Source organism: Populus alba, chromosome 1 (genome assembly GCF_005239225.2).
Source record: "Populus alba chromosome 1, ASM523922v2, whole genome shotgun sequence".
NCBI classification, from domain to species: domain Eukaryota; kingdom Viridiplantae; phylum Streptophyta; class Magnoliopsida; order Malpighiales; family Salicaceae; genus Populus; species Populus alba.
Genome location: NC_133284.1, coordinates 53,568,092 through 53,581,986, shown reverse-complemented (window position 1 = coordinate 53,581,986; position 13,895 = coordinate 53,568,092). Strand labels below are relative to the sequence as shown.

Here is a 13,895-nt window from a genome sequence, read left to right as displayed (position 1 = left end):
AGTTTGGCTTTCTTTATTTTACTTGGCTTCTAATAACCACTATATATTAGCCCATCACTTTAAACGTTCATCTTTTGATTTTTTATTTTTTGTTTAGCTTAACAAGATTTTTAATGAATTTTATAGTACACGATGTATAGATGGGAGCCCCCCCTCTTTTTTAAATCAAGTCCCACCATTCTCTAATGTTCAAGTAGGAATGTCAATTCTTAATCTGCTGAACTTTTCATCTAGAGACAAATACATATCAATGGTAAAAAGGAGAATTACCAGAATTCAAACAACTGAATTTTTTTTAAAAAGGAATTAATTACAATTTTTACTATAACAATACTTGTTAGTGTTCAACATAATCTTTGCTTGTCATAAATTTCTTGATAAGAACTTTCAACATCTTGAGCTCCCCACCTAATCCTTGAAAAATACTTGTTAGTTTTTAATCAAAGGTCGGTGTTGATTCTTGGTGGTGCCGGTTTGAGCAAGGCTTCTGGTAATTTGTTTTAGTCTTAAATAGATAGATATGGAATATTTCAAGAAACGGTATATCATAAGCTTTATTAAATAAATATTTAATTGTTTTAACTCTAAGGTAATTTTAGATTAGTTTTTGTGTATTCTTAATTCAGCTTTTCATCTACTCAAACTATGTTCCCCTTTCGTCAGATTTTAAAAAGGCAATCCATATTGGTTTTGGACATTCATGAGGAATTATTTATATGGGATCTCACATAGGATTTGAATCCTCGATGGTAACATATGCTATATTTGAGTCAAGATCCTAACCTAATCTAGCGACTATGTGCAAATGAGCTTACCGTTGCTCTATACATCAATCCTAACATTGTTCGGTGCTTTTTTTTTTTTTTTGGTTCATTAAGTTACTCAATAGAGATAATCTTCCTCCACGTTATATTATTAAATTGAAAAATAATTAAAAGGGACCCGGAATTTTGTACTAAGTATGCAAAAATATATGTAGAAAACTAGGTAGAATGAAAATCAATCTAGACCATTGTTTTTACTACATGAGGCAAAGAACGAAAAATATTACAAAGGCAAAACTTTATTAATTTGTTTAGCTAAATGCTAAAACATCATTACACCGAGCGTGCAACATTACAGTACAATGACAAATCAATACAAGAAACATGTTCTTTAATATATATCATAATACTGTTTGTAATGATTTTCTCTCCTATATATCACCACGAAGAGAGAGAAGGAATGCTTTGTTCATGTCTAAAGAAATTAGCAGGATCAACTGCGCAGTCTTCACGCGAACCAACCTATCAAAGTCTTCACGCGAACCAACCTAGCAAGTTTATTGATTCTAATGTCAATATCTCTGTCACACCCCCACAAAAAATTATAAATAAAGGCACGACATCGGTTGGCGATTTTCGTTGTGTTCTGATGATTTGGTTCTTTGGAGTCGCCACCTAGTATTTGGTCACTAGGAACCCTAACTGGTCTTTCAGAGATTCTAAGGCAAGGGACTGGTTGCGTAAAGGGAAGGTACTAGCACCCCTAATACGCCCTACCTAAGGTAAGCTGCTTGGTGTTTGGTTTGCTTTATAGTCTATGGTGTTGGTGTTTTCTAATCCCGTCAACTCGTAAATCGCAAGGATAAGAGAATAAAAGAATGAAGAAAATTTTCACGATTCGTAAACCGTGGAGAAAAAAAAATAAAATTAAAATTTTGAAATGTTCTCGATCGCAACCAAAACTTCTTTCAAACATGTGCGTTGATTTATTACTCCCGATAATATTTTGGATGTTCGTCCTTTTAAGGATTTCTTCATCCAAACATTAGCGGTGAACAATAACCACAACTTCTCCTCCCAAAATAAGATTTTTATAGTTTTTTGGAATATTGGCCAATACCCTTTGGAGTTTTACAAACGGGTTGTAAAATCCACAAATGCAAGAAAATGATTTTGTGTTTAAGAAATCTATGCGAAAACACATTTTAAAAACTTCCAATATATATATTTTTTTATATATATAAAAAAGAACATTCAAAACATGCTAGTGTATTGGCCGTATGCATGAAAACAAAACATTTTTTTTTTTAGTAAACATTTTTTTTTTTTGATGAAAACCGGGTATTTTAATACCGAATTTGTATCTTGACAATATAAAAATACAAACCGGTATTGACCCAAAATACAATAATAAAATTACAAAAAAATCACAAATTCTTTGAAATAATTTTTTTTGAAGATTTTTTATTTTTTTATTTTTTTTTTAGGGCTGACCCATCGGGGCCCACATGGCTGGGCTGAACCCAGCAGGCCTCATGTGAACAGTGAAATAAATATGATGTGAACAGTGAAATAGCATTTCACTGTTCACGTGAATTATATGTGATGTGAACAGTGAATTAACATTTCACTGTTCAAGTGAATTATATTTCACTTCAACAGTGAAATGCAAGGAAATGGTGCATGCACAGCGACGAAGGGGGTGCAAACCTGGTGGCAGAAATGATGTTGAAGACGATGGCGAACACTCCCAGTGATGCTGGTGGCGGTGGACAGGAAGCCAATGGGGGCTCACGATGGTTCTGACGGTGGCAGTGGTTGGGAAGCGCAACTGTTTTCTGCAGTATTTCTTCTTCTTTATGTAGACGCACGTACCTCTGTCTTCCTCCTTTTTGCTTATGTCTGGTTCTTCTCCTCTTGATCCCGGGTGTTTCCTTCTGTCAGCTGTTCATCCTTCTCTGTGTACAATGGTCTCCCCTCTCGGTCGTCCCCTCACTGTCTCATTGCTTTTTTTGTTTTGTTTCCTCCTCCCCTCTCTTCTCTGTCCGTTCCTTCTCCGGTTTCTTCTCTCTCTCTCTTCGGGTTCTCTCCTCCTCTCTCTCTTCGGTTTTCTTTGTTTTTTCTTTGGGTTCTTTTTTTTCTTTTCTGTCTTCCCCCCTTTCTTCTCTCTTTCGGTTCTCCATTTATAGAACCAGCGGGCGTGGCTTCACCGTGGAGCCAAGGAGCGGGTCGAGGAGCGGCTGTCGGGGAGCGGCTGTCCAGGCGGGCCTCCCTCGGCTTCGGCAGCGCGGCGGGTGGTCGGCCAGTGTCTTCTGTCGGTGGCCCACCGGCGTGGGGCCTCGGTCGGTGACAAGAGGGACCTGCAGAAAAATAAATAATGCAAACTTTTCCTTCTTCCCCGCTGTAATGTTCGGGGGAAGAAGAAAGTGAGCAGTGCCGTTCAAAACGGCACCGTTCGGTCTCCTTTTTTTTTTTTTTTTTGCATGAAACGGCGTCGTTTTGGATAAAACGCGCCGTTCCATTTAAAATAAAGGCGCCAGAACATTTCTTGAATCAGTCCTTAATCATCTGTGTTCAATTCAATTTCGGTCCGTCCCCATAGTTGGCCGCGTTTTCCACTTTGATCCTTGGCCTCTGATTTATGCAATTTAGCCCTCAATTGATCAATAAACTTCTAATTTCTTCAATTAAGCCCCTGGATCAAATTCAAACAGCCCCCTCTATCTTTGCGCCTTCTCCAAATTGGTCCCTGGTTTCGGATTTTTACAATTAAGTCCCTAATTGGCCATTAAACTTCAATATTTATGCAATTAAGCCCCTGATTTGACCCAATAAATTCCTAAAAAATATATAATTTGGCCCCAGAACTTTAATTTCTTCTAATTAAAGCCCAAATTGACTTAAAAATCAATTTTTTCTTGCAATCAAATCCTTTATAAATTCAAATAAAAATCCAATTAAGTCCATAAACATCCAAATTTGGGCTTCTCCTCAAAATTTAAATTTTCCTTCTCAATAGGGCTCTCATCCTTCAAGAAAATACTGTAAAAAAATCCAATCTTTGTATCTTTATACTCCTTGACCAGTTTTCTAACCATTTTCTGAGTGCTTCTGCCTTCCGTTATTTTTCTAGCCTCTTTTGGCTATTTATTTTATTTATTTTTGTGGGGACCCAAAAATGGGTTACAACAATCTCTATAATTCACGTATGCTTCTCTAGGGTTTTTGAAACATAAGGAGTCATGTAACTGTGTAACCTTCTTATCCAACTTATATATTGTTCGGATGTCTGACTGTTTTCATCAGACCAAATCACCAAGTATTCAATTTGATATAAATTCCCAACTCTATGAGGAAATGGAAGGCTAGACTCTGATACCTCATTCATTCTTCCTCCATATGCACTGAATTGCAATTCAGCTATCTCAACCTCTAATTGATTCATCCTTTCTCAAATACCTTCCAAAGCGATTTCTGGTATAGGTTTCTTCACATAGTCAGATTTTCCTTTGATTAATGCATAATAGGCAGCGATTATGTTTCCATGTATAGCATAATAGACAACCATGATGTTAGCTATACATAACCGTTACTCATGTTGCTATCCAATTTTTTATCCATATTTTTTATAAAATTTTTGAAAAATCTAAAAATAGCAAAAAACAATGAAAATTCAAGAGCAGAAAATCTAAAAATATGTTTTTAATATATTTGTATTGTTTTTTGCATTTTCAGCATCAAGGTCTTTTGAACGTTGTCTCACGTCAAAATCCGTGCAGCATCGAGCTTAGCGATTTTTCGTTATGTGTTTGCTTTGATTTGATTCGTCGAAGTCGCCACTACTATTTAATTGAGGGCTACTAGGAAACCCGGGTGCTGATCCTGTCAAAGATTCACGGGTAAGGGACTAGTTGTGGTTAGGAAAGGTATTAGCACACTACTTGAGGTAAGCTGCTTTGTGAACTCGATGTGTTAAAGAAGTTTTAAAAATTATGTTTTTTCATCGAATTTTAGAAATACGACTTACGTGTAAGTTCATAATTCTTTATCCAAATCAAAATATTAAATTCTCCTTTATTCTTGCAATTTTATCATACAAAAAAAAAACATTCATAAACAAAATACAAATCATTTCCTTTTCACATGCTTTTCCTTTTTCCTTTTCTTTTTTTTTGTTTTGTTCTTTTTGTACATCCACATTACAAATTATATAAAAACAATTCAACACTAAACAAAAATTACATTGCATAATTTAAAAATTACAAAATAGTCCCTAAAACTCTAGAAATTGCAGGGAAGGCCATCTGCAACCGCAGGAACAGTGGTGCCATGTTTCCCCACGCACCACCGCCACTGGCGGCACATGGGCTCACGCGCTGCCACAGGAAATTCCAGGTGGCAAGGGGATCTGGAGCAGGTTCCTCCCCTCTTCCTTTCCTCGCCAGCGATGACCTACAAAATAACCCCAAAACACAGCAAGCAGTTGATTTTAGTTTTTGTTTTAGATCTGCTTTTAAATATTTTTCTTATGTCCGTTGTTCCTTTCTTCTTCCCCGATGGCAAATCTGCTGCAGAGTGGCTGTTTGGTCGGCAGCTTCTGTGTAGTCTGTCGTGTTTTGGCCGCTGTGGGAGGCGATGAGCTAGGTCTGTTGCCGGCCGGTTGCTATGGAAGAAACCAAAGGAGGAGGAGATCTGTTGAAATGGGGGAGCTCTGCTTGCTGAAGGGCCGGTCTTGGGTTGGTGTTGGCTAGGAGGCTTCGATGGAAGCTAGTCGGTGCAGATGAAGGCAGATTCATTGTGGTCGGCAGTGATGGAAGAGACAGGGACCGATTGGTATGTGGTTCTAGGGCCGCTTCTCTATTACTATCAGTGGACGGTGCTGAGGGAAGGAAAGACAGATCGGTGGCAGAGGCTGGGAGAGGGTTGCCGCGGTTGGCTGAGGGAGAAGAAGAAAAGGTGACTTGCTTGGTCTGTTTGGCTGGTGAGCCGGGGATGAGAGCAGGTTGGTGGTGGCTCGAAGAGTGGGGTTCAGGGTGAGATGGCCAGAAGGGGAAGAAATAATTTGCGTTTTGGAGGCAATCAGAGGGGAGAAGGGAGTATGTGGTGGCCGAGAGAGGAGAGGGACGACAAGGGAAGGAGATGGTCAGGTCTAGTTTCTGTTTGGATCAGGGGGGTGAGCGGCAGTTGCCTTTCGGTAGGGAGAAGAAAAAAGTTCAGCTTTTAGGGTTTTCTTCCCCCCCCCCTATTTTTTTTTTTGTTGCCTTACCCCCAAATATTCAAAATTGTCCCCCCCCTCTGGTAATTTTTTTCTTTTTACATATATTTATAGGTAAAATGTTGCTTGGACCTCAAAATTGGTCCCTCGACTTTCTTTTTTTTTATATAAAATTTTGATTTTTCTTAATTTTTTTGTATTTTTGTAAACAAGAAATATCAACATCGACTCAATGAGGAAAATCAATGATTTTAAAAATGACGCATGAAAAGTTGAACGTGTTCCAAAAACCTTTGAAAATTTAAATTCTTTTTTAAACAACGTTGAAAATGTTAAAAACAATGCAAATATATTAAAAACATATTTTTTTGGATTTTTTTTGTTTTTGCTATTTTTGGATTTTCCGAAAATTCAATCAAAAAGAGGGGTCAAAAATTGAGTAACAACAAACGTGTTCGACTTTTCACGAGTTATTTTTAAAATCATTGGTTTTCCATATATATTTAGTCGACGTTGATATTACTTGTTTTTAAAAAATACAAAAAAATAAGAAAAATCTAATTTTACAAAAAAAAAAAAAGTTGAGGGACCATGTTTAAGGGCCAAACAATATTTTGCCTATAAATATGAGTCTCTTATACACATAAGAAAGAAAAAGGAGGCAATCTAGTACCAAAATTAGAGGGCAACACATAAAAGCCCTACACAACCTAACCCTTTCAACTCCCACTCCAAGGTAGCTATCGTTCTCCCTCTTGAAGCCAAAGGAGTCGCGACCCCCCCTCCCATCCCACATTTTCCTTACCCCCAGCTAACCTAAGATTCCCCATCTCCATCGTCCTCATCTCCCTCTCACAGTCGTTCCTCCTCCTTCATCGTCACCAGTCGGCTGCCCCCCTCCCTTTGAAAAAAAACCACACCGCTCACCTCTTCCTTCTCTTCCCTGACCAAAACCAAAGAACCAGACCCTTACTCTCCTTGACAAGATCTCCCCTCTCTCAGACCCTCCCCCAACCATCTCATATTCTCTCTCTCTCTCTCTCTCTCTCTCTCTCTCCCCCCCACTCCACTCTTCCTCATTTCTATTTTCCAGCACCCGAAGACCAGCTCCTTCCTCTCCTCTCGTTGACCCAGACACCCTCCAATAGCACCCCACACATGACTGGACCTGCAGATTCAGATTCATTTCCAACCGAACCCGCCGACTAGGCAACCACACCCATCTCCTCAACAGCAATGACCATGACCCGTCACTGCCAGATCTACCACCTAAAGAAGGAAAGAACAGCAAGCCGAGAAGAAGAAAGAAGATAAAAGTTCACAGATCTAAAAGGGAAAAATCTGGGAACAGACCTGTACTAAAACAGACCTACTTGTTTTTTTTAGTGTTTTACAGGTCAACACTGAAAGTGAAGAGTGGCGGAAGCCGTTCTGGACCCCCTAGGTTTCATGGATGTTCTAGCAGCGGCGCGTGGGTTCAGGTGCTGCCAATGGCACGACGTGTGGAGCAAACCCACTATGACTGTTCCTCAGTCATAAAAGCTACATAGAATTCTCTAGCACTATACCCTAGGCTTTTTTGTAATTTTTAAACTTTGCTATATATATTTAGATTACTGTTATTTTGTACTTTTGATATTTTGTAACATGTAATTGTGTGTTGGCAATTGAAAAATAGTGAAAAGTGGTGTGTGTGTGTGTTTGTGTGTCTGTACCTTTTCTTTACGAATTTTTTTATGATAAAATGAAAAGAAAAAAATTAAAAAGACAAAAGAAGAATTTAATGTTTTGATTTGCTCACGGTTAAGGATTATGAACTTATATGTAAGACATATTTCTAATTTTTGATGAAAAGACAAAACCTTTAAAACTTCTTTAACACATCAAATTATGAAGCAGCTTACCTTAGATAAAGTGCGCTAGGGGTGCTAATACCTTCTCTAGCCACAACCAGCCATCGCTTGTAATTTATATTTAAGATTGAGGCTTAAGATTTGATCGCCTTCAATGGATGACGATGAGTTTGATCCTATAGTAGCAACCTTAAGTGTTGGGGATATCTTTCCACCTTTTGAAGGGGTCATCGACAAACTAGATGATTTGGAAATTTGCCTTCAGGCAGCACGGGTGACTCCTCCTAACGTTGTATTTTACACAAATCATGGTAGAACCAGAACCAACTTTCATAGAACTCATGGTTCTCATGGTCGTAATATTGCACATAACCAGACCACTTCTCAGTCCCACTAGAAAGATGCTCGTTTTTCACGCTCAACTAGAGGTAATTCTGGAACTTGCACTCAAACATTCACAAATTGTGGTAGACACAGCGTTGATAGCAAATGTGGAGGCATAACTTGTTTTTGATGTGGAGGCCCAAATCATAAAACAAATGGATGCTTTGCCTCTGATAAGGAAGTAGAACAATTCAAAGCTTTTGCTGCACTTCAAGTTGTCCATATAGAGGAAACTTGGTACCCTGACATTGGAGCAAATCATCATATGACATATGATATAAGTGAAGTACAAGATATTCATTCTTATCTTGGAAATGATTATGTTATTGTTGGAAATGGAAATGGATTACAAATATTTGGTATTGGACAAGTCTCACTACCTGCTACTGATATCAAGCTTAATAATGTTCTTATCGTCCTTGATATTAAAAGAAATTGTTATATATCTCTCAATTTATAAAGAACATAATTGTTATTTTATATTTTATCCTTAGGGCTTTCTTCTTAAGGACATGAGGACGAAGCAGGTGCTACTTAAGGGCTTCATAGTTGATAGCTTGTATCCAATCCAGTTACGACAACATTAAGATTCTCTAGTTGGTCTATTATCAACTAAAGTACCTAGCAACTTGTGGCATGCTCGGCTTGGACATCCTCAATCTTGCATTCTTTAAATTTCATGTTTATGATCACTGAATAACACTGTTGGTTTTTGTGAAAGTTCTGTTTTGGATAAATCAACAAAGTGACCATTTAGCTCTCAAGAGACATATGCTACTACCTTTTTACATACTCTTCATATTAATGTGTGGGGACCTGCCTCAATCTCGTCCTATGATGGGTTTCAATTTTATTTTATCATTGTCAATGAATATTCTCGATACATATGGCACTTTCCTATGGCTCATAAATTTGATGTCACCACTATATTTCCTATATTTATGTAGCGAATGGTTTACCAGTTCAATACTTGTGTAAAACTAATTCAAAGTGATGGTGACGGAAAATTTGTAAACCAAAGTTTACAAGATTTTTTTGTATCCAATGGCATTATTCACAAATTATCATGTCCTGGTATACTAGAGAAAAATGGATTGGCCAAACATCATCATCGACATATTGTGGACACTGGTTTAACATTAATGGCTCGTGCCTCTATTCCATCATGATTTTGGACAGCTGCATTCATAATTGTAGTATTTCTTATCAATCGGCTTCCAACTTCTATTCTTGGTGACAAGTCTCCTTATGAGCTTGTTTTTGGATCATCACCATCCTATACTCTTCTACGAGTTTTTGGGTGTGCATGTTACCCATTACTTACTCTTTTTGAAAGGTCCAAATTGGACTATAACTTTGTTTGTTGTGTGTTCCTAGGATACTCTACACATCACAAAGGGTATCAATGTTTAAACATGCAAAAAAGTCACATAAATATCTCTCAGCATATAAAATTTGATGAATTAACATTTCCCTTCAGGTCTACACAAGGGTTCACTAAATTTGATTTTCAAGCTTTCAAAGTCTGTGCTTTTCCCAGGCCTCTTCATGTTGTTGCTTTACAATCGATTCCATTAGATTCTTTACCTGCAGCTGCCAATCATATTAACTATATGCATTCTTCATCTCCACCTGTTCAACACTTTGCATTAATGCCTTAGTCTGCACCATGCTAGGAGCCTCCTACTAACATTGTCATTTAGGATGCTTCAAAATTAGCTTCTCTGTCAATTGAGGTCATCTCACACTCTGCTCCACGTCGAAGTCACCCTATGATCACACGGGCTCAAACAGGTTCATTAAAGCCTAAGGTTTTCTTTTTTCCAAGATATCCAATACCTACATGCTTTCTAGCTACTTTTGAAAACCAAACACAAGAGCCTCAGATGTATAAACAAGCTCTCACTAATCCAAACTGGCAGTAAGCCATGCAAGCTGAAATTACTGCTCTTTCCAGCAACAACACATGGACTTTGGTTCCTCGAAGACCAGACATGAACCTGGTTAGATGCACATGGGTGTTTCAAATTAAAACACGATCTAATGGCTCAATTAAATAGTATAAAGCCCGACTAATGGCCCGTGGTTTAACACAACTTCTTGGCCTGGATTTTGATGAAACCTTTTAGTACAATGGTTAAACATGGTACCATCTGATTAATTCCCACACTTGGTTTGTCTCATAGATGGTTAATTAAACAACTTAATGTAAATGATGCTTTTCTTCATAATGATTTACAAGAGCGTGTCTATTTATCTCAACCACCTGGCTTTAAAGACTCATCTCATCCTTATCATGTTTACCAACTGCATAAAGTTCTCTACAGTTTAAAACATGCTCCAAGAATGTGGTTTATTGAAGTTCAATTAAGCACTTGGGTTTCCATCAATGTCCTTATGATCAATCCTTGTTTTCTCACCGTCAAGGTTCAGATATAATTGTGCTCTTAATTTATGTCAATGACATACTTATAACAGGGAGCTCTCCTTAAAAAATCAGGAGCTTTATTTCTAATTTCTCTGCTGCTTTTTACATGAAGGATCTTGGAGTGTTGATTTCTTTTTAGTACTACAAATCACACAAGATGAGTTGACCATCATTGTCACTCAGACTTGCTATCTACTTTCTCTACTTCAAAAGTTTGGTTTGAACGATGCAAAACTAGTCTCCACTCATATGGCCTCTGGTACGTCATTAACTGTTAATAAGGGTGCTCTCCTATCTGATCCAACCTATTATTAGTGTCTTGTTGGTTTGCTACAATATCTCACTTTGACATGCCCCAATATCTCCTATGTAGTCAACAATATTTGTTAGTTCATGCAACATCCTCGAGACACTCATCTCATTGTTGTTAAGCATATATTTTAGTACCTCAAAGGTACTCTTACTATTGGTCTTAATTTTGTAAAAGCTCTTTTCATTGCACTTCATGGTTTTTGTGATGTAGATTGGGCAGGCTTCGGGGACGATCAACGCTCTACGACTGGATTTGCTATCTATATGGGTGATAACTTGTTATCCTGGGAGCTAAAAAGCAAGCTACAATGTCTCATTCCACAATGGAAGCTAAATATCATGTTTTAACCTCAACCACTACTAAACTTGTATGGTTTATAAACCTTCTGAAAATCATCGGTTATTTAATTCCTGCTCCCATAGTAAATTGCGACAACCTCAGTGCTATAAACATGGCTAAAAATTATGTTTTTCATCATCACACGAAACATATTGAGATCGATGTTCATTTTGTTCGGGAACAAGTTGTTCGTGGTATTGTTTCTCTGCAACATATCTCTGGTCCAAATCAAATAGCTAATATATTTACAAAACCATTATGTGCTTCCAAGTTTCTACCAAATAGAAGCAAGCTCTTCATCAGTCCAATATCGCCTTGAGCTTTAGGGGGGATGAAGAGATACAATCAGTCAACCATATGATCCTATCTCCAGACTTCCTTTTATATTTAATTCCTTGCTCTGTTTTGTATATGTGATTACTTTACATGTAGAGCATAATAGGTAGTGATTATGTTTCCATGTATAGCACAATAGACAGCTATGATATTAGATATACATAACCGTTACTCAAGCTTGTAATTTATATTTAAGATGAATACAATACTAAAGAAAAACAGGTTAGTCTTCATATATATAGGAGTCTTGTCAACCAAAACATCTAAAGATGAATTGCTCGGGAATCCGGCAAAATAGTGAGTTGACTTGATCCAGCTCATTTCAATGCAATCTTCTTTCACCAATCAGAGCTCGGGAAAGTTCATCTTCATTAATGAAAGAAGCCTATCTACATCATTAAGAAATAAGGTAGTGAATGCAGCATGTTTTGTGGTCTTTCCTTCTTTACTAGAATCAACTTTCCTTAAAAAAAGTTATTGTGAAAATATCTTCATCAAGCTTGTTCGCTATGGACTGCCACTGATGAACAAACTTTGTTACATTTTGTTCCAAGGTTCCTAAGACATTGAAAATAGTCACGGTTGGTGGAACTGGAACCAAGTTTAGTTTCCATGCAACAACAACCTCAAAGGTGTCCCCCACCACCTTGAATGGCCCAAAATAAATCTTCTCCCATTGATGCTCAGTCATAAAGTCTACCTTCAACATCAATTAATTGAGCATCAATTATATGATCTGCAGCAAGGCCAAATTTACGCATCATCATGCCATATCCAGCTCCTCCATTAAAGTGTCCCCCAATACTCACAGTAAGGCAAACACCTGCAGGAAAAGCAAGGGTTTTGCTCTTCTCGGAATCTTTATAGTAAACTTCACCTAAAGTTGCCCAAGCATCAACCCATGCTTTGCTATTCTCAACATCAATAATAACCATTCGAATAAAATCAACAATGACAACTTCTTCTAAACCTAGTATGAGAGCCTCAACACATCAAAACTCTTTTCTCCCTCTCCCTAATGGACTCTACTGCTGCTAACTCATAAGTTGTTGTCGTTGCTGCTTTCCCACACCAACAGCCTCCTTCACTTACATAGTAGAACAATGGTTCTTTTTCCCATATTTCAGTCGTCCCCCTACATATCATGGGGACATCAACTCCAACTATAGTTGCTTTGTCCAACACTTAGCAAGTTGTTTCGTTGAAGCTTACGAATACCAATTATCTCAATTAAAGAATGTAGATGAAGTCATATCTTCTTGGTCAGTGTCTTTTCTACTTTGTTAATGGCTCAATATCGTGTCCTCCCTCTCATGTTTCTAATAGTTCTGTCAGTTCTTCTTTTGTAATTAACCCCTCTTTTCTTCGTTGGAAGAAACATGAACAACTTATTTTGAGTGCGTTACTCTCCTTTCTTTCCATGGATATACTACACCTTGTGGTAGATTGTCAGACCTCTCACTGTGTTTGGTGCACTCTTGAGAAAGCTCTCACCTCTCCATCTAATTCTCATATTACACAACGATATAGGTCCTTTCATGATCTTTGACAAGGTGATGCATCGATTGATATGTACATGCAGCAAGCAAAGTCATTATTTGATGAATTAACTATTGTTAGTCGGCCTATCTCCCTTGAAGACTTCAACCTCTATGTATTTTCATAGCTTTCATGGTGAGTTCAACCTCAAAGACTTGGTAAGTAGCCTCGTGATCAAGATAGATACATTGTCATATGTTGACCTTCATAGCATCTCCTTACTCATGAGTTTCTGCACAAGAACTCTTTTAATCCATGTATGCAAACCCGCCTCTACTGCCCACGCCATCTCTGTTACCCTCTGCTCATCTTGCCTAGTATCAGCACAGCCCCAGAGTAGGTCATACCAGCCAACTACCCCTATAGTTGTCGCGGGACCACCCTAAAGTAGTCAACTCGACAGGCCTTTAGCAGCCAATTTTCATAGTCCATGATTGCACCTTTGAGCCAACAATTAAGATCCTTCCTATTTGAATCAAGGACGAAGATTTGTCTCAAAGATAAAATGTCTCTCTTTCACTCAAAAATTGGGAAAGAATCAGCTCTTTTCCCTAGTTTTTTTATCCTCTCTCTATCAACCTTCTCTCTCTCCCCCTACCGTGCCTTCACAACCATCGCCACCACTAGCTACGCACTGGACTTCCTTACACCACTAGGAACACCACCACCAGCTCTTCTCCTTCACCCAAGCAAGCCTTATTCTTCCTTTTCTTCTTGAAACCCC

The 13,895-nt window shown here is 38.0% G+C and overlaps 1 pseudogene; it reads right to left on the bottom strand.

The window, feature by feature from the left end:
• Positions 1 to 3,916: 3,916 nt before the first annotated feature.
• LOC118029417 (tetrahydroberberine oxidase-like) lies at positions 3,917 to 13,460 on the bottom strand (annotated as a pseudogene).
• Positions 13,461 to 13,895: the final 435 nt, after the last annotated feature.